General features: G+C 39.5%; 1 protein-coding gene across 1 annotated transcript in view; it reads right to left on the bottom strand.

Moving 5' to 3' along the window:
• The window catches only part of TRPC5 (transient receptor potential cation channel subfamily C member 5), a 352,280-nt gene extending 331,099 nt beyond the window's left edge, over positions 1-21,181 (bottom strand). The window contains exon 1 of the mRNA XM_036454471.2: positions 20,279-21,181. The gene's annotated coding sequence lies outside the window, so the exon portion shown is untranslated. The remainder of the gene's footprint in view (positions 1-20,278) is intronic.
• Between the last annotated feature and the right edge of the window lie 218 nt (positions 21,182-21,399).

Raw genomic sequence — 21,399 nt, 5'->3', positions numbered from 1 at the left:
TGAGAGGCAAATGAATCAGTCTATAAAATCCAGATGTTATGTGGAGGCCTATCCCTAGCTTTGGTGCCTAGATGAGAGACCAGCTTTGGGTTTCAATGCTGTGCTTCCCTTAAGGATCCCCTGAAACTGAGATATTCCTCTGGGACTTCAACCACTGCCAGTGGGAAAGGGGCCAGCCATTTTCATGTCTCTTACTTTCCTACCAGTCTTGATATGGCTTTTTCTATAAATCCTTGGTTTTAAGGCTTCTGTTTAGTCAGACTTCAGTTGGTTATTCAGGATGATTGTTCCATAATTTATTTGTAATTCTAGTTTGGTCCTGGGAGGAGGTGGGTAGCTTCCACCATCTCTGAAGCCATTGTTGATTTTTCTCAATTCATTTTTGTCATTGTATCTTGTGACTGTAAAGCTTGAAGAGATCTGTATTAAACTGCTATGTTTGAACTTGACTTTAGGCAGGGCTAACCCAAATTATGACAGATCAATTTTATTGTATACCAATTCATGTCTCTTGCTATTTTACTCAGATTTCAAGTCTGTTGGTTCTATCCAGATTTTCCTTTTTGAGGCAATCCATGTAGGGGCTGAATAACTTAAATTCATTGGCCTGTCTTCCTTCTTACTCACCTATGAAGCACTGTCTCTCTGCTTGATATTAGCACATATCTTCATGCTTAATTTTGGCCTTGCAAATTACAGACATCTTACAGATTGACAGTGGCTGGACACCAACCCTAGAAAACATGATGCCTTTATTTTTATTTTATTAATTTAAATTAAGCATCCCTTTTGCTTCCAGAGTAGGCACAGAAGCACAGGAATATTACCCTTATTTTTTTTTCCTTTTAGGGGCTTGGCTTTAGTAGTACATGTTTGAATGAATCCACTGGAGAAAAAAGAGTTACCAAATGAAGATTTATGAAAGATTAAAAGAATATTATCAGATAATATATAAAAATATACTTTGCATTTTATGTACTTAGTTATTCCAAAGCCATTTATAATAATTTGTTTTGTGTACAAGCCAGAATATTTCCCACCCTACCCAAATATATGTACACTTCAATATAACAAAGTTCTATGGTTACTTCTATATATTGGAAAGGGAAAGTAAATGGAGGCAGAATGAAATACCATTTTTGACTAGAACAATGATAAGTTGAAAAGTAGAGTCCAAGGATCTTGGTGCTTGAAATTATAAACTTCAATAATTATATTATTGTTCTGGGCCTCAATGGTAAGTCAGTCTTCAGGGGCAGGGAGCAGCTAGAAAAGAGATGAAGCCTCTCCTGCAATGTAGAGACCTCTCATTAAACTTAGTTAAATTCGTGTAATCATGCAGTCCCTATGTTTGGTCCTGGGAATTTAGAAATGAACCATTAAGGCCTCATCCTTGTGTCTCATGGAGCTTACCATTAATGTTTAGACTGGGAGAGAAAAGCATGAGGAAAGTCAGAGATGTGCTGGGGACAGGCAGACTGGTGTGGCTGGAGTCTAGTATATGTGAGTAGGAGTAACAGAAGATACTTTTAGAGAGTTGGTAGGAGCCTACTGATCAGTACAAACTTGATCCTATAACCAGAGTAAAATCATTAGCAAACAATTAACTATGGGGAAAATATGCAGAATTCCATAAAAATGCAGAATTCCCATATAACATGGTAGGTGTTCAGTTTGAAAGTTGTCAGACAGCATTAACATAGAGGCTAAGAACATGGTCTCTTCTCTCGAATGGGGCCACCCTGGTTTTGAATCCCATTTCCACTACTTATTAGATGTGTTGTTTTAGGCAGTTTACTTAATGTCCCTGCGTCTTGCTTTCCTCATTTGTAAAATGGGAATTATTATGCAGTTTACTTCTTAGGGCTATTATGAGAGTTAATATTTGTAAAGCAGTGTCTGGTATATACCAAATGTTAATAAAATAAATTAAATAAAATCTAGTAGAGAGTACAAATACATTTAAATTGCTTGGTTTGAGGGACAATGTGGCTGGTCTTGTTCTCTGATTTTTGCCTCCTCATAATGACTTCCCCATTTCTGTCACTTTAAGTTTAGCGCTTTTTTAGGAAAAGAGAAGAGGAAAATATGATGGAAATACCCCTGCAAGGAAGCCCAGCATCCTGCCATTCTGTCTACCTACCTACCTCACATAACCGGAGTTTCCACTTGATGAAGACTAGTCATCTCTGTGTGACTAGAGCTGAGTCACACAAGTGGACCTTAGGTACTTCACAGCCCTATTGCAGGTCTCATTGCTCTTCCATCTCTCAGTGGGAAAGCCTGCATGCTCTCCTCACAGAAAAGACTGTGGAGGCCCCTGGGACTTGCAATCTCTGGCCAAATGGGGTCCTTGAACCCAGCCATTTTCCTTCTCCTGTCAACTATCTTCCTCTGGTTGCCACCATTGTGGCATCTCTGAGCCCAGTAATATCAGAAAAGAGGAGGAAAGTGAAGATAAAAAGTAGCAAATAGCTTAAGCAATTGTTTATATATTGCTTTATTTATTCCCTAAGACAACTATTTTTGCCATATTGCTGGAATGTGTCTGCCTTTTCAGATTTGGCAAGCTAATTATGTTACTGCTTTAATGACTCCCAAACCACATCCTGAGAGGTCATCATAATTGTTTTTGCCTCCCCAGTTTGATTACATGGGTTTCATGTCTGTTTAGAGACTGCCTCTAGCCAGTGTCAAGACATACAGTCTCAAATGCCTTGCCCTCTGCTCTGGCCACCTCTACTGCTCCACTATCAGAACTGCTGCAGGTCCCAGGGAGAGTCGATAAACTCTTCCCCTTTCCCAGATATGGGGAGGGAAATGGATTCAGAGATGAAGCATGTCCGTTGCATAAAACACTCAATTCATAGTAAAAGGGCTGGGAGGAACCCTGGGAATATCTGGCCTGGCTATTAGCTGTCAAGGTTACTGCAGGCTTGAACCTCCCTTGAGAAATTTACCAGGAACCTTTAGATGCCAGAGTCCTAATAATCCTTTTATCTGCACAGAAATGTATAAGTATATTCATAAATATATATTTTTTTACTCTTGAAACTAGTGAGAGAGATGGCATTATCTCACTTTATAGGCAAAAAACAACAATGGAGGCTTAGCGAGGTTAAGAAAAGTTGTTCATGATTTGGGAACCTTGAACTTGTCATTCCAAGCTCATGCTCTTTTCAATATTCTAGGGATGTCTCTATGATTTTTACTGTCCCTTCATACTCAGGAAGGGTACAGACGATCTGCTTTAACAGCTTACCATTATGTGCTGTTCTTTCTATTTATCATGACTCCCCTGATGTCTCCAGTGTCTCCTAGCTATATAGGAGGCCTGAAAAATGTCTTATATCTTAAATCTCTCTTTCTCCCCTCCCAGAAAGAAAAAAGAGTTGAAGCATCTGAATTCTACTATTGAGCTGATGACTGATCCTTGGTAGTAGGCCTTGTATGAAGGTCCTAAGGAGTTCATCTTTTTAACAAGGACTGAAGCTTAATAGAACAATGCTCACCTAACGGAGACTCAGAAACCAAGTTCAGTTGGTAGTGGGGAGAGGAAAGTATTTTAAATATGAAGATAGATGGAGCTCTTTATTTTCAAATAATACTCAGTTGCTACAGGAGCAGAGAAGGATGAGAGGTTCTTGCTTTTGACATCTACCTGAAAGGAGCTCAGTCAATACTGCTGCCTTTCTGGATAGTGAGCAGCAGGAAAGAACAAATATTATCAGAGTCTCCACTGCTAGGACCATATGGGATTCTCTATTCTTGGTAGAAGTCCAAATGCTCCAGGAAAATATAAATGGGAAGAGCCTTGGTTGGAAGTAGAGGGCCTTGTGTTCTCATTCTTGGTTTCCTATAGCTTCATTCCTGTAGCCTTTACCTCTCAGGTCCCTTGTCTTATCTGTAAAATGGGGTGGAGCTTTCTCAAAAGGAAAATGAATGTCTGGAGAGTACTGAATACATTTTCCACACAGTATCCTGTATGGTCATCAAGTCTTATTTAAACTGAGGATACAGAAACAAGCTCAGAAATTTTATCTGACTTGCCCAAAATCATGACCAGTAAGTGGCAGAGCAAGTCCAATTTTGTTTGTTTCAAGGTCATTATATGTTAAATAGAAATGATGATGTTGATGATAATGGTGAAGATGACAATAATGGCAGCTAATGAGCGCTTATCATAAGCCAGACTCTGTGCTAAGACTCTGTGTTGACCCTCACAACAACTCTATAAGGATAGTACTATTATTATCCCGATTTTACAAATGCTAAAGACTGAGGCTCAGTGGTTGAATGTCTTGCTTAATATCACACTCAGCAAATAGCACAGCTAGTACTTAAACCCCTGGACTCTTGACCTCTGGGTTAGTGCTCTTGACACCGTACTATTCTACTTAAAATAGTAAGTGAAAAATGCTAATGTGCAATGCTATCTGATTGCAGACCGGTTCTCTACAATATTTTATTAGGCCCACCAAATGAGCCTGGCAGCCTCTAAAGAGAATGCACATTTGTGTGGGCACCGGGCCAGAAGGTTAGAGCAAGATGGATCAATGCTTATAGGAAACTGCCTTTCACCAGTAGGAGGCTCAAGCTTTCTGAAGGTAGTGTGTGCAGCATCCTCAGACCTATTCTGTGTGTCAGCTGATCTGCATGTCACCAAGGGCTCAGTGGGCACCTATTTGAGAGCAAGTGTTGTTCCTTTTTTTCCTTGCCACCTTGACTCCTAAAGTATTTGTTCCCTGCATCTCTGGTCTTTTCAGGCAACTTAGGGAGACATGTTCCCTCTTTACCCACCACTGCTCTGTCGTTAGTTTGTCCAGACAAGAGTTGGCCTGTTATAACTGTTAGTTTACCTCTTGAATCTCACAGGAACTAAAGCTAACACACAAGCTGTTGTAGCATTTTATTTGGATCTATGCTGGGACACCATAAAGCTTGCATCCTGCATCTTGCAAATTAAAAAGAATTTTATTGTTGGGTTCATAGAGTCCTAATAGGCACTCAACTGTCTCAAGCACTAGTTCCTATTTTTTGGCAGTATCATTATCTCTCCATAAAAGTCACATATTCTGTTACTCCTCAGAGCTTTCCAGTGAAGTCTACTATCATGTTGCGAAGAAATTTCAGGGAAAGAAATTCAGAAATGTATGTGGAGGCTGTGCCATTGTGTAAATTAAATATCAGACCAGGTATGACAAAGATGAGCAAGCTATGGAGACTACTGAGAAGACAGTGATTCCAGGGACAGGATAATATGGGATCAAGTTGTTGTTAGTAGTGGCATTGCATTTTCTAAGTCTTTCAACACCTGCAAATTCTGACTCAACCTAATCCTCCATTTTCTAGATTTCTTTTCCCAAGCTTTTGAACATTTCCAGAGAAAGTCACATGGCTATACAGATTGATGCCCCCAAATTCATGTTTTCCAAGCTCTGCTAAGCCCACAGTGCTATTCCATACAAGCTTCTCTTTTGAATTTCTTGGGCAGGTATACATCCTATTTCCTCATGTTCCCCTTCCCTGCTTCACACAGAAAAAATTTTTCTCCTTCCACGCAGAGGAAAGAGTCTTTGAACTACGAACTTCCTCTGATCCCTGACAAATATATTTGTATCTTACTTTATTTTTGAAGTGTTTATATTCCATTCTAAGGCTAATTTCCCTACCTTGACTCTTGATCCCTCCACCTCCTACCTCCTCAGTATGTTCTTCCCCAGATATTCAAATGTCTCCACTCTCTTATTCTCCTCTCAGATCTGTTCAAAGCTGTCCATCCAAAATTAAAATCCCCTTCTCAAGCTACTTCCTTCCACTTCCTCAGCTCCACTGTGATAATTCTCAAATGCAAAATTTCCATTTGTGTAGTCTACATCTCCAATTCCTTTTGCTACCCAGTACAGTTTAGCTCTGTCTCCTTAACTAATTTCTATAATATGTGAATATTAACAGTATCTAACATTTATTAAGTTCTTACTATGAACAAGCCACTGGATGAGGCACTTTATATTAATTGTTTTATTTGATCTTCACAACAACTCTATTATCTTAATCTCCATTTTATGGATGATGATAGTTAGAACTTTCCAGTTACTTGTCCAAGGTCACATAGTAGAGCTTTGACTTAAGCAGAAGTAATCTGACATTAGACTCCATACTCTAATTTAAGGCACCATGTTTATTCTGAGGCCTAGAAAGTAAAAGTTTCAGACTTTGAGTGCCAGAAGGACTCTGGTGCTATCGCTCAGTTCTGCCATTGTGATATGAAAGCAACCATAGACAAAAAATAAATGAATGAGAGTGACTTTCTTCTAATAAAACTTGACTTATGGACAGTGAAATAGAATTTCCTATAATTTTCACATGTCATGAATTCTTCTTCTTTTGAATTTTTCTCAGGGATTTAAAAATATGAAGGACATTTTTAGCTTGAAATCCATACAAAAACAGAGGGTGGGCCAGCTTTGGCTTATGAAAATAGTTTGCTGGTGCTTTCTCTAATCATTACATTATTCAGGGCTCCTCCAATTGTCAAATCCAATGGTTACAGCCTTTAATGCTGATTATCCACCCCCCTTTTTTCTCCTCTGATGATTATGAAGTCACTTCTAGTTTTTCATCTACATTTATATTCCCTTGTATCTTCTCAAACTGTTTTTCTCCCACCTACTTTTCAAATGTTAGTATTTCCAGAGATCAGTAGTTCACTTATTTCTTAGTTTACTCTGTTATAGTGATTGATTCCATGGACTAATGTCTGCTGTAATGTAGTAACTTTGAGCATGGACTTTAGAGTTTTACTTGCCTGGGTTTAAATCCTGCTCCAATAAATACTGCTTGTGTGATCTCAGAGGGTTTTTGTGAAGATTAAATAAATTATTTGGAAAGCTCTGTCTTCATGCTTTTAATATAATAAAATAGTTGTGTCATCATTGTGCTACTATTATGGGATGATGACTCCTTAATCTGTATCTCCAGTTTGGAATTCTATTTTTGAGTCCTAGGCCCAAATATTGAAAAAGCCTATTTATTGTAACACCTGTACTTGGATATCCTACTGGCATCTTGACCTCAACATGTCTGTAATTTAACTCATCATCTGTCTCCCACCCCACATCCGTAATCTATTTTTCTTCCATCATTCTTTGTTTTTGTTAACAATAATACTGTCCTCTCAGACACTTAACTGATAAAGCTGGGAGTCTAGTTTCATAGCAGAAAATAAATGACATTCAACACCTAGCTTTAAAGCCAAGATGAGACTGAACTTTTTTTTTAATTCCCCTGAGTTGGGAGTTGAGATTAGCTATAAGGTTGATTTGAGAATTGTTCCTCTCTTCCCTTTCTTCCCTTTCTTGTCCTCCATACTGCTCATTTTTAACTCCTGGCCTTTGACCTCACAGTTCCTTTCATCTGAAATGTACCTCCTGATATATCTCCAAATGTCATCCATCATTTAAGAGCTGAAATACCCATAAAGCCTTCTTGACTTCTCTAGTCAACAAAATAAGGTATATTTTGGAACTGAGAGCTTATATTTTAAATTTGATTTTATTATATATTTCATACTTTCTAATGCTTTCTATCACAAGTCTATAAGTCATATTGTTTCAACTATATTATAAACATCTTAAGTTCACAGAGCAAATATATATTCTTGTGAATTATCCATAGTGCCTCATACAAGTCTCCTTTTAACTTCAATCTCTCATATTCTGGCTCCTCTCCTCCAATAAATGTGGAATATAAGGTTCTAATTTAGCTGGTTTTCTTCTTCTTCTTCTTGCTTTCTTCCTTGAATATTTTAAATCTATTTTTAGAGAAAAATTTTAAAATAGTTGTATCTATGACTTCCAAAATTTTCATCTCATATCCTAACCTCTCTCTTGAGCGCTTTTCCCACATCTCAAATGTTTTGGTGGGCATTTTCACAAGGATGTCTTGCCTTACTTCAAACTTAATACTATATTGAAATCTCAACTCATTTTCCCAACTTACTCCAAATTGACATTTCCTTATGGCATGACCATTCTCTGTTACCTGGATAAAAATTGTAGTTGTCCTGAACTAACTTCATTACCCATACACAATATTACTTCATAATGTATCTACTATTTCTTGATGGTGTCCTTTATGCTCCATCTTTTTCAGGTCTACTACTACAGTAACAACAACAATAATAACAGTAATAATGATAGATTTGAATCCAGTGTTATGATCAGGTACTATGCTAAGTGCTTTAAATGTATGAAATCATTTGATCTTCATAAATATTCCCATGAGGCAGGTATTCTTGCTATCTTCTTTTCATAATAGGTGAGGAAACTAAGATTCAGAATCACAGAGCTAGAATTACACCAAAATGAGTTTGGACCCAAATTCTCACCTTAACTACAGTGTTGCTTACTCCTCATATCTAGATTTGATATGCCTGACATTGCTTGGTCTTCTATCAATCCTTCCTGAATAGTGTTTCCAGAATAATCATTCCTAAACATTGCTATCATTATTTCATTTTTTCTTCTCAAAATTAATTGCTCTCTCTCTCTCTCATCCACTAAATTAAATCCATCCACAGCCAAATATACAAAGTCCTCTATAACCTTATCACAATCTAAATTATCAGCTTTATTTTTGGAAGTGTATGTTTTGGCTCTGATTCCTGATGAGTCTCTGAATGAGTGGTGTCTATAATGTTTTGTCTTGAACAGCCCTGTATAGATTCTGTAGACTCATGCCTATGGATTCTTTTATGGAGTCAGTCCATCTCATATTTTATCATTCTCTTTTCCCACTGCCTTCTATTTTCCTAGCACTATAGGCCTTTCTAAGGAACCCTGCTTTCTCATGATGTGCCCGAGTAGGGGAGTTTCAGTTTTGTCATTTTTGCCTCCAACAATGTTTCAGGCTTAATTTGCTCTAGGACCAACTTGGTTTTTCTTTCTGGAGGTTACCACTGGGTAATGACTACAGCACAGCCTGCAGAATAAAGTTATCTGGTGCTTCTTGAGGTGAGATATTTTATGTAAGCTGCAGACTTTCAGGTCATATTAAGCACTGTTCAGGACCCTTTAGCCATTGTATCCAATATATGGAAATGTAACTGACAACTGGGAAACCCTATTCCAAATCCATATGTTATAAATCTCCAGATGTTCTTGAATCATAGAGAGAAAACATTCCCATTTTATTAGATTTTTTACCTTGTCTTTAAATCCTTGTTACTTTATAGGCATTGCCATAGATTAGGGACCACAATGTCAAGGAACAGCATGGATTCACTTACAGTTCAGGAATATTAAGGTTTTAATGTTTAGGCAGATATTCATTTATTTATTTATTTTTTAAATATATTTTATTGATTTTGTACAGAGAGGAAGGGAGAGAGATAGAGAGCTAGAAACATCAATGAGAGAGAGTCATCGATCAGCTGCCTCTTGCACACCCCCTACTGGGGATCTGCCCGCAACCAAGGTACATGCCCTTGACCGGAATCGAACCTGGGACCCTTCAGTCCCCAAGCCGACCCTCTATCCATTGAGCCAAACCGGTCCCAGCGATGTTCATTTATTTTTAAAGATTATTTGTAACATCTGGTCAGTGATTCTAACCATTCAAACATTTTTGACATAAATATTTATAAAACTTCTGCCAAAAAACCCAGAGCAAGAGAAATTTTACATTGAAGCCAATATACACACCAATGTGCACTTTTGCACACACACAGAAACACACACACAAAATACTAAACATGTTTCATGAAACAATGTTTACTCTTAATACAAGAGATTCATATATTTCTCTATTAACTTATTTCATTTAAAATAGTGGTGCTGGTGACCTACTAAACTGATTTCACAGTAAATAATGAATCATTTGCCCACATTTTGAAAAACACTGGTTCAAAGGATAGAAATGAAAAAGAAGATGATAATGTGTTCTATTTTATGCTACTAGAAGGCAAATAAGTACTGCATGCAATTGCTATGCTGGGAAGAAGCAGTACTAAGTTATAGCTAAAGAACAATATTCATAGCAGGGATAACAAAAATAATTAACTGTGGTGTATTGATTTTGTTATAAGCTTTATTCAATCATTTGTTTAAACAAACTTGTCATATTTTGTTTTCTGTGTCTGTTTCTGTATAATATGCTACCATACTATAAGGCAATCTGTTTCAATGTTTACAAATATGCAAGAGTTCCATGTTTTGTTTTGTTTTTGTTTTTGTTTTTCCAAGTTAGAAAGCTCTGTAAATGTTAAATATTATTTATAAATACGATATTGGGCTTATTTATACTAAAATAGAATTATCTTTTACTATATGGAAAGATAATAACTATATTTAATGAATTGTTATATTTTCCCCCCAGTATGCACTATGGACATTCCTCTCTCTTCTCTTCTCCTCTCCTCTCCCTTCCCCTCCCACTCCTCTTCTTCTTCTTCTCTCTCTCCCCCTCCCTTCCTCCCTCTCTCTCTCCTTTTTAACTACTGTAATTCCTGGATTCTGGAATTTTCAGAAAACATTGGTGGGATATATAATAATATATAATAATATATAATAATATATAATAATATATAACAATATGGAGGTATGAGAGTACAGAATATTCAGGTGAGTGTCACAGGCCAAAGGGATTATAAAACATTTTTAAAAAGTGAGCATAGTCAGGAGTTTCTTTGAGATTGGTCCAAAGACTTGTCCTTTAACACAGATATTAGTTCTTCCAAAGTTACACTGTACAGAGAATACTACAAAAGGACAAAATGGATATGAGAGATTTTGTTTTGAAGTAAAGATTTTTCTGAACATTAATTCACAGTTTCTTGTATTTTCATCCAGAAGTTCTAAAGAAAGAAAAAGAAAATGGGGTGGGGGAAGAGGTTGTGGCAATAAAATAGATGTGAAACTGATTAGCAGCAAGCTTTTTCATTAAATGCCTTTTTATATACATATTTTAATTTTTAACCATAGACATAAATTACCTAGTCAATCATTTAAATAAAAGAGAAAACACAAAAATTAACAAAAAGGAAAAGAAAAACAAACAAACAAAAGAGCTTTGTGGCAATGAGGAGGCCAAGAGAAAATGCAAGACTTAGAGGAAAAGAGACCAATATTCTAATCCTACCTCCATCATGGACTATGTTATATTAAGCATACAATTTAACTTGCCTGATCTTGTTTCTTAATCTGTTACATGGGGATAATAATAACTATCACAAAATACTGTATTGAAGCTTAAGATAATGTACTTGTACCACTCAACACAAAGAAGATTGTGGTAGACAGGATAATGACCCTCTAAATATGTCAATATATCCCCAAAACCTGTGAATCTGTTAGGTTATCTGACAAAAGAGATTTTTCAGATGGAATTAAGGTTGATGGAGAGATTATTCTGGATTATCCACTGAGCTCCATGTAATCACAGGGGCTCTCAAAAGCAGAGAGGGGGGCATAATAGTCAGAGAGAGCTGCAAAGGAAGAAGAGGCAGAAAATATTCAAAGCATGAGAGTTACTCAATCTGCCTTAGCTGGCTTTGAAGTTGGAAGAATGGGGCCATGGGCCAAGGAATGTGTGGCCTCTAGAAGCTAGGAATGTCCTTCAACTGACAGGCAGCAAATAAATCAGGACTTCAGTCCTACAACTCTAAGGTAGAAAATTATGACAACAACCTGAATAGGCAAGGAAATAGATTCTCCCTTGGAGCCTCCAGAAGTGAATTCATGCCTGAAAACAATTTGATTTTCCTTTAATGATCCCCAAGTCAAACTTCCGACCTATATAACTATAACAATGATAAATCTGTGTTTGTTTAAAACTGCTAAAGTGTGGAGGTCTGCTATGGCTACAATAAAGAACTAATGCAAAGATGTTAAATAATTGATAGCAATTGATATTTTTTAGTTTAGGGTGATTCCAGAAATATTATAAATTTGTCATTTATATTATCTAAGATTTTGAATGCCACATTAATCTTATCCTCTTAAATGTCAACAGATGTTGGGCGTCCTCTGTTTCAAAAGAAGCTTGAGGTTTCCAACATGCCAAGGGAATGGGACTCAGAGGTTGTGGTGTCTGTTTCTGTGTCTTTGCAATCAGGCTTCCCAGATTAGATACACCAATCAACAAGTCTTTAGAAAATCTACTGCTTAGTGATATTACTGAAATTTATTGGAAGTTATAAAATTCAATAATCATGGTTACATACTTTAGAGAAAAACTGAGCAGGTAGAGAACTCTATGAGCTGGGAGAAAGTAGGATCTGTTATTTTTTCACCTATAAAGTAGTGGTAGGCATAACATTTACCTATGTTATTAAATTATAACATGAATAAGTTATTTTTAATTCTTTTGAGTTCATCTGTAAAATAAAAATGATAATGTATCCATTTCATGGAGTTGTTGTGAGGATTTAAATGAAATATTACATGTAAAATGTTTGACACGTAACTGAGCACTTTCTAGGTATTAACTGTTGTTGAGCTGACTTTTGTAAGGTGCTGGTAAGGTGAAATATTTCTTATATAACACCACTAGTTTCTGGAGGGAAAAAATCATTGTAGCTTAGGAGGGAAATTATCTGTAACATTTCCCCCCCTTTTGTTGGCTAAGATTAAGAAATACTTATTGAGTTTCTCTGTTTGTCCCCATAGGAGGGCATGTAGGAAGCAATCATCCATGGTGCTCTCTCATCTGTTTCTCTCTTCCCCTCTCTCTCTCTTCCTCAAATCAATAAAAACGTTTTTTAAAGAAATATTTATTTATTTACTTTCTCTGCTACGCCTTTACCTAAATCATTGTTTTAACCCAGATATAATCTCCCATTCATCATGTGAATTAGGAGTTATTATTCATCCATCTTTACAGATTGCTATCAGGCCAGAAATCCAGTAATATTTATTTTTGTCCCTAAAATGCTTTTCATCTTTTACTTTTTCATAGTTGGTCTACTGAAGGACATGTGTGTGTCTGTTTATGTGTGTGTGTGTGTCTGTCTGGATGAGTCTGGATGTAAATGTGTTTCACTACTGCATGTATGTACAAACATACAGAAAGAACATCACTAATAACTTTCCAACTTGATAATTTTGATACATGCTATATAGAATAGGGTCACTCTGACTTCAGTCTTATTCTGTGAAGTGAATAGGGACACTTCTAATTTTTCCAGAATAATATTTGTTTTTGGACCTCCACTTTGTTCAAATATTTTGTTTGTCTTTCTTAGTATTATATTTGTGGAAATCTCAATGTGATTCACACCAAGATGCTAGGTACCTCAAGACATCACATCAAGTGATGAGTTTTCTAGCAAACTAAAATTACTGACCAAATCATATTACTTATAATAATATCTTTCATGTTTTGATTACTTATAGTAGGCTAGTGTCTTATAGTGTCTCAGTTAATATTAACAACTCAATTTCAATGTTAATCCCTTTATACTAATCAGGTATCTGAGGCTCAAAGTACCTTGCACAAATTTACACAGCTAGTTTTTGTGGACACAGCTAAGATTTGAACTCAGGTCCTTCTGGTAAACAGAACAATCCTGTGGTCTGACTCCCTTTGAATAACCTCTCCTGCCTATACTTAATGCTTTTATGATGGATGAGAGAAGTGGACATGGGGAAAGTTTATAATTTTTAGTGATAAGCTACATGAATTGTCCCTAAATGCCTAGCACACATTGTTTCTTTTCAAATGACTTTCAGATGATTTTTGGGATAAACTATAGTTCAGCAACTCTCAAACTTGAGTATGCAAACAAATCATTGAGGGTCTTCTTAAAAATCAGATTCCAATTCAGTAAGTCTAATGAAAGGTCTAAAATTCTGCATTTATAAATAGTTTCCAGTGGATGGTAGTGCTATTGGTGTGGTGACCACACTTAGAATAGCAAAACTCAAGCCCATGTCATCTTAGTCTTTCTTTCTTGACCTTGTGATATCCTCACTATAATGTAAAAGTTCTTCACTTCTTCCTTCTGGGCTGTAATAGACATGTTTACATAAGCCTATTTTCTCAGATTCTAAAAGAAAGTAGGGTGGGATTAGTGGAAACCAAGCATAGACCCTAGGGGATGGAGTTAAGAAATAATACCCCCCCCCTCTCCTAACAAACCTTTTTTTAAAAAATCATAGTCTGCTATAAAATAGTCTGACTAATATTTTTTTATTTCATTTGTGAGTGTGTGTGTGTGTGTGTGTGTGTGTGTGTGTACTTATGGGTGTCAATTCCAAGACTGAGTATATAGAACCAGAGCCATAGTCATTGGATTTCTTCGGCTTCTATTACTTCAAAATTAATAGGGAGCTGCAAAGACTTGGTTTTCTAGGCGCCTTGTGAACCAGATCAGCAAGAAAAGTGTGAGCAGTTAAATCTTCATCATGTTTAATTTTGCCCTCCATCTGAATATGCTAGCTGTAGGCATATGCCACGTTTTCTTAGTTAGTAAAATAGAAGTGCGCGCGTGTGTGTGTGTGTGTGTGCAAGTAGTGAGAAGACAAATATATGACAATGAACAACCTATCTAATAAAAGAGTAATATGCAAATTGACCATACCTCCAATATGCCCACAAGCAATGCCCACCAGCCAATCAGGAGCGAGTGTGTAAATTAACCCAACCAAGATGGCTGCAGCCACAGAGATCAAGAGGCTTGGGTATCCCCCAGCAATGGAGGAAGTGACGCTTCCTGCACACCCTGGCTGGCCCAGGCCTCCGCTCAAGGCTACAAAGTTTAAATTATAGAGGATAAATACCCCCCCCCCCAAATGGCTGTAGTCATTGAGTGAACAGGAGGCTTGGGTTTCACTGGTGATGGAGGAAGCCAAGTTTCTGTCCTGCCCTGGACTCCACTGAAGACTACAAAGTTTCAATTATAGAAGATAAATAAATCCCAGATACCGGGGCCTCTGCTTGGGTCATGGGGGGTGGGGGGAGGCATGGCCAACCTGCAAGCCACCAAAGGTCCCTTGCCCATGCCACCCACGACCCAAGGGAACCCCTACCCTAATCTACAGCACCCTTCAGGGCAAATCAGCTGGCCCCCACCCATGCACCAGGACTCTATCCTATCTAATAAAAGAGTAATGTGCAAATTGACCATTACTCCAACCCACAAGATGGCTGCTCCCATGTGGACAAAGATGGCTTTCCCCATGTGGACACAAGGTGGCCACCAGGGAAGGGCAGTTGGGGGGATCAGGCCTGCAGGGGAGAGCAGTTAGCGGTTACCAGGCCTGCAGGGGCGGGAAGTTAGGGACAATCAAGCTGGCAAGGGAGCAGTTAGAAATCAATCAGGCTGGCATGAGAGTGGTTAGGGGGTGATCAGGCTAGCAGGCAAAAGTGGTTAGGGGCAATCAGGAAGGCAGGCAGGCAAGCATTTTGGAGCCAACAGTCCTGGATTGTGAGAGGGATGTCCAACTACTAGTTTAAACGGGCAGTTGAACATTCATTGAAGGGTCCCAGATTGGAGAGGATGTAGATTGAGCTGAGGGACACACACACCCCCATGCACAAATTTTGTGCACTGGGCCTCTTGTGTAAATATAAACATGTATATATGAGTTTGATATGGAAGAAAGGGTGTGATCTTAGTAAACCTGCCTTTAGTTTCCTTTTGATTTCCTAGAGATCTCCAAAGAGCTTTAGGAAATTTATTCAGTACTAGCAGGCAGTCTTGGATTCTGGTTTTGGTTCTGTCACTAACTAGCCGTGTGATTTCATCATTTCTACTCTCTGGATCACAATTTCTCTATAGATAAAGTGAAGATATTGGACTCTGCCATGATCACTGAATGTTTTCCATCATCTGCTCTTTCTTTGCTTTTGCTAAGGCAAAAAGCTGGGGCAATTGCATTTAAGTAACAACTCTGCAATGGGTGATAGAAAACCAAATATAGGTAGCTTGCAAAGTGCCCTTGACCCAGTGAACTATAATTTTTGCTTTGCTCCAGCAGATATCATCATCATCATCATTATTATTATTATTACTAGAGGCCTGGTGCATGAAATTTGTGCAGGGGGTGTGTCCCTCAGACCAGCCTGCACCCTCTCCAATCTGGGACCCCTCAAGGGATATCCAACTGCCCTCTCACAATCCAGGACTGCTGGCTCCCAATTGCTTGCCTGCCTGCCTTCCTGATTGGCCCTAACCACTTTTGCCTGCTAGCCTGATCACCCCCTAACCACTCCCCTGCCAGCCTGATTGGTGCCAAACTGCTCCCTGCCAGCCTGTTTGCCCCTAACTGCCCTCCCCTGCAGGCCTAATCCCCCCCTTTCAGGCCTGGGTCCATCCCAACTTCCCTTCCCTGCAGGCCTGGTCACCCCCAACTACCCTCCCTTGCAAGCCTGGTCCCTCCCAATTGCCCTCCACTGCTGGCAATCTTGTGGCAGCCATCTTGTGTCCACATGGGGAAAGCCATCTTTGACCACATGGGGGCAGCCATCTTGTGTGTTGGAGTGATGATCAACCTGCATATTATTAGATAAGATAGAGTCCTAGTGCATGGTGGGGGCAGCTGGTTTGCCCTGAAGGGTGTCCCAGATCAGGGTGATGGTTCCCTTGGGGTGTGGGGCAGTCTGGGCGAGGGGCCTGTGGTGGTTTGCAGGTTGGCCATGCTCTCTGGCGACCCAAGAAGAGGCCCTGCTATCTTGGATTTATTTATTTTCTATAATTGAAACTTTGTACCCTGGAGTGGAGCCAAGCCTTCTGTTTACCCTGTGGTGGCAGCCATTTCTGTTGGAATTTATGTATCTTCTATAATTGAAACATTATAGCCTTGAACAGAGTCCTGAGCCATCCAGGGTGTGCAGAAAGCTTGGCTTCCTTCATTGTTGGGAGCAACCCTAGCCTCCTGCTCTTTCCAGCTCCATGGCTGCCACCATTTCTGTTTGGATTTGTTTACCTTCTATCATTGAAACTTTGTAGCCTTCAGTGGAAGCCTAGGCTGGCAAGGGCAGGCAGAAAGCTTGCTTTCCACCATTGCCTGGGAAACCCAAGCCTCCCTCCTGCTCTCTGTGGCAGTAGCCATCTTGATTGAGTTTATTTGCATATTCGCTCCTGATTGGCTTGTGGGCGTGGCTGGTGGGCATGGCTTGTGGATGTAGCGGAGTGATGGTTAATTTGCATATTATTTTTCTATTAGATAGAATTATTATTATTGATAATTTCAAAATCATATGTTCTTACTTGGTGGAACATGATGTATGCATTTGTTTATAAGACCATAGCTTGAGTCATTCAGAATTCAAACTTTGATATTGGGATGGGTTGATTAGTTTTACTAGACAAAGGGCTTAAAAGACTCATCAACAGAAGGAAAGGCACATGAGTTTTAGAAAAGATGACACTATGGAAACCTCAGCTACTAAGCTCTGGGCTTGGTAGCTAGTCTTAATTTACCCCCAATCTGGGGCTGATTGGTTGCAATTGTGCCTAGAATGAAGTATCATTTCTGTCTGCAGGCTGAAAACTTTGTCATACCCCTCCCTGATAACCTGGAAAATGACAAGGCCAGGTTAGGTTGGTGGCACCTTGGGGAGAAATGTCCTGCCCCTCATATTGCCCAGCTAACAAGGGACTACAGAATAGCTTAGTGTACTTAGCTGAAAATGAGAACCTTTGGCAGAAGTAAAGCATGTAGAAACATTTTGGTCCCTTTCCTTCAGTGGTGGAGCTATGGCAAAAGATGACTTTGAATATTTGGAAGCAGGCTGAAGGAAAGTAGCATAACACATTTGAAGTATCCATTTGATAATTAAGCACCTACCTGGCTAGTAGATAAGAATTTAATATGCTAAGTATTAAAATAATATAGCAAAGTAAAAATGTAGTGCAACATGTTAAATTCTTTGTTTCTAACGAATTCTATCACTATTTACTCAGTGCTTATACTACAAATTGTAGGCAATTTTAGGGTGCTTTAATCTGAATCAACTTTCTGGACTAATTCTATCTCTAACCTAAGCAAAGGAAAGCAAATAGCAGGTTGTTTTTTTTCCCCCCATGTATTTCAAAACATCTTTGGGTTCTATCCTATTCCTCTTCTTATTTTCTGGCCAAGCCTTCTCTAAGTGTTGTGGTTCTGTGTATCATTCCGATTTTAGTTGTTAATTTGAGGAAGAATGGAATTATAGGACTATCACTCTTATAGCTGGTAGAGATGGCAGATATAGTCTAGGTCTCTATGTTGGAACATACATTGAAGTCAAGTGAACCTGTGTCAATAATACTGGCAATATCATTGGTTCTGGATCCCTGCACTGTCTACCTCTTTGTCCCTGAGGAACCATGGATCAGGATCCACTGTGGCAGCCAGATACATCACCAAGAACAGCAAAGGCCTATGCCTTAGGCTTCATCCCTTCTGACACTTTCAGTTCTTCCCAGGTATGAAGCTGCCAGTACTTTCCTACCTGTATGAAGGCTGGTCTTTGTTATCTGTGGCAAAGTGTAATTTTAATGTATCTGAGAAGATATTTGCTTATGAGTCCCTTAAAAAAGCAACAGAATGTAACAGAATGGGCACCTTTTCAGATCCTGCTTGAGTAATCCTCTTTCCGTTCTGTCCCTCAGCAGTGAACACTAGAACAAATTGCCTGATGCCACCTAAACAGTTCCACTTAATGCAAAAATTGGTTTCTCCCATTTGCTGAATTGGAGGAGGTAATTCTTTGTATTCCAGTAACATAATAATAAGCAGAAAGTTTAACAGAAGAGCCTGGGTGCTTTGTAAGCACAAATTCATCTGCTCTCCTCTTTGCTACAGGAACACAGAGCCCAGATTTGTAGTATGGGGTTGATCCAAGTCCTTGAAAAAATATACACAACACAAAATGCACACACACATATATATTATATGAAATCATCACACACACATACACACACCACATATATGGTGAAACTTCATGAAACCAGCATGTTCCAGAGACCAAACATAGATTTCAAGTGGCTTTCAGTTTTTTCTTCAACATTGCAAACAGTGTAACAGAGGCTCCTCTTGACCCTGTTTATTTCCTTTATCCCAGGCTAACCATTTGCTTTGAAACCAACTTGATACTACGTGAATGTATTTCTATGCCTTTTTATTTGGAATAAGCAGATGTTCAAGACTGAGTGAGAAGTACTATTTGACATCATTTATATCTCAGCTTTTTAAGAGTCTATAGAAAAAGAGACATGATACAGATAATCTGTAGAATACAAAAAATAGCTGACAATAGACAATTATGAATGCTGACATATAAACTTACCATATTTGCTAAATGCTATGGACATAAATATATGGCAATAGTCAAACAGGTCTGAGTACTATGTCAATGGAGTAATTATTTCTCATTTGAAGCCAGAGCAGATACGAACAATATTTAAAAAGGGCATTTTTTTATTAGACTGTGTCTCTCTTACTTGTATAATAAACTCAGGTAAAGTTCAAAGATACTGTCTTTTAGGCTGGTTTCCAGACTCCAGACATTTCTTGTGAGAGAGATAACATTGCTAGCCTTTCAGCCATTACCACACACCTGACTATGGCCAGGGAGTTCAGGTTGGAAATGTGGAATAAGTATTCTTTAAGTCTCATTCTTAGAAACCAGGGAGAAATATCAGGATCTGTGAATACAGCCTAGTGTGTGTGTGTGTGTGTAATGAACATAACTGCCTAAGTTAGTGTGTGTGTTTGCAGGGAGGAGGGTGTCCACTTTGGATCAGAGGTTTGACTGATGTTCCCCAATCTGCATTTCCTGTTTCATTTAAGGAAGCCAGGCAGATTAATCTGGCCATTTCTTAAGGTTGAAGAATATAAAACAAAAATAAACTCCTTGTTCCTGAACCCTCATGAGCTCATCCTTTGCATCTTGAAGTGGCTTTTGGCAAAAGGGCCAGCATCTTTATTCCCATGCCCTTTTCCCGGCTGATTTTGAAGAGGCCAGAGAGCAGGTTCCCAGGGAGCTTAATACCTACTCAGGAATGGAGCAGATCACTGTCCAAAGGTAGGGCAAAGTGCTGGTTTAGGAGAACATCCCAAGCCACCTTATCTTAATGTCCCTAGAGTTTCCTCTGACTACCATCTCTCTTTCTGTGTCCAAAGACAATCTGTTGCTGCCTTTGCACTGCTCCATATCACCCCAGCCCACATCCAGTGCTTCCCAGTCCTCAGCATTCCCATCCCCACACCTTCACTCAACCTGCACCTTTCCACCCTTTGGAAATGCTCCCGCAGCAAAGCCCAGGGCACAGAGCCACCTGTCCACTTACCCCAGGTGAAGTGATTTATTCAGATCTGCGTCTTCTGGTGTCCCAGAGCCAGGGATCACGGTTCAGCCACCTTATAGGACTCTTCTCCCGCAGCACGCAAAGAGCCGCCTGGGACAGCTCAGGGCCTCCAGGCTGCTGGGCGGGTGGGCTGATGAGCACAGCAAAAGGGGCGGGGTGCTGTGAAGAACGAAAATACTTGCTCCTACCTCAGTTTCTCTCTTTGATCAAACATCTCCAAACTTCCCTTTCGTTGTCTGACTCTCCTATACCTTTCCCTTTCCAGCGTCCTGAAACTCTTTGCTCTACCTTTCACTAGCTTCTCCTGGTTCTCAGCGCTAACCTGGGTCCCTTCAAATGCCCGCACTCCCTTCACGCAGTCAACCACACCATAACAGGAAGAGAAGCTGACATGGGGAAATTGACAGGGGTAACTAACACAGAAGGTGTGTGTGTGTGTGTGTGTGTGTGTGTGTGTGTGAGAGAGAGAGAGAGAGAGAGAGAGAGAGAGAGAGAGAGAGAGAGAGAGAGAGAGGGAGAGAGAGAGAATGTGAGAGAAAGAGAAAGAGAGAGAGAACCGCATTCACACTTACATATACAAATGCACACTCAAGCTCCAGCTATTAGGTAGAAGCTGGCAGGAGCCCCAGCCACCCCTCAAAATCTTTCCAGATTAGGTTTCTGTCCCCTTTTGCTGCAGCTTCTGAAAAATGCTATACACAGCGAAAGAGAGAGAAAAGCAAAGAGGGAAGGGGGGAAATCAAGGATGCGCTCTCCCTTTCTCTTCCCCACCTCTAGCTCCAAAAATGTCTAACCCTGAGCTCTTCCTTTTCCTATCTATCTGCTCCTTGCTTCCTCTGCTCCTGTTCTTTCTCCTTCCCTTTGGGTGGCTGCGAGCTAGAGAACCCGTCGCGCGCGCACTTTGTGTGTGTGTGTGTGTGTGTGTGTGTGTGTGTGTGTGTACGTGTGAGAGAGAGGAGGGCAGGGGTGGGGAAGAGACTGTGAGGTGGGTGAAAGCACCTCTCACCTCCCCCCCAGCCCAGGCTGTCGCTTCACACACACACACACACACACACACACACACACACACACACACACACACCCCCCCCTCTCAGCAGGGGAGG

Source organism: Pipistrellus kuhlii, unplaced genomic scaffold (assembly GCF_014108245.1).
Source record: "Pipistrellus kuhlii isolate mPipKuh1 unplaced genomic scaffold, mPipKuh1.p scaffold_m20_p_29, whole genome shotgun sequence".
Lineage (NCBI taxonomy): Eukaryota > Metazoa > Chordata > Mammalia > Chiroptera > Vespertilionidae > Pipistrellus > Pipistrellus kuhlii.
This window is presented reverse-complemented; position numbering and strand designations above follow the sequence as displayed.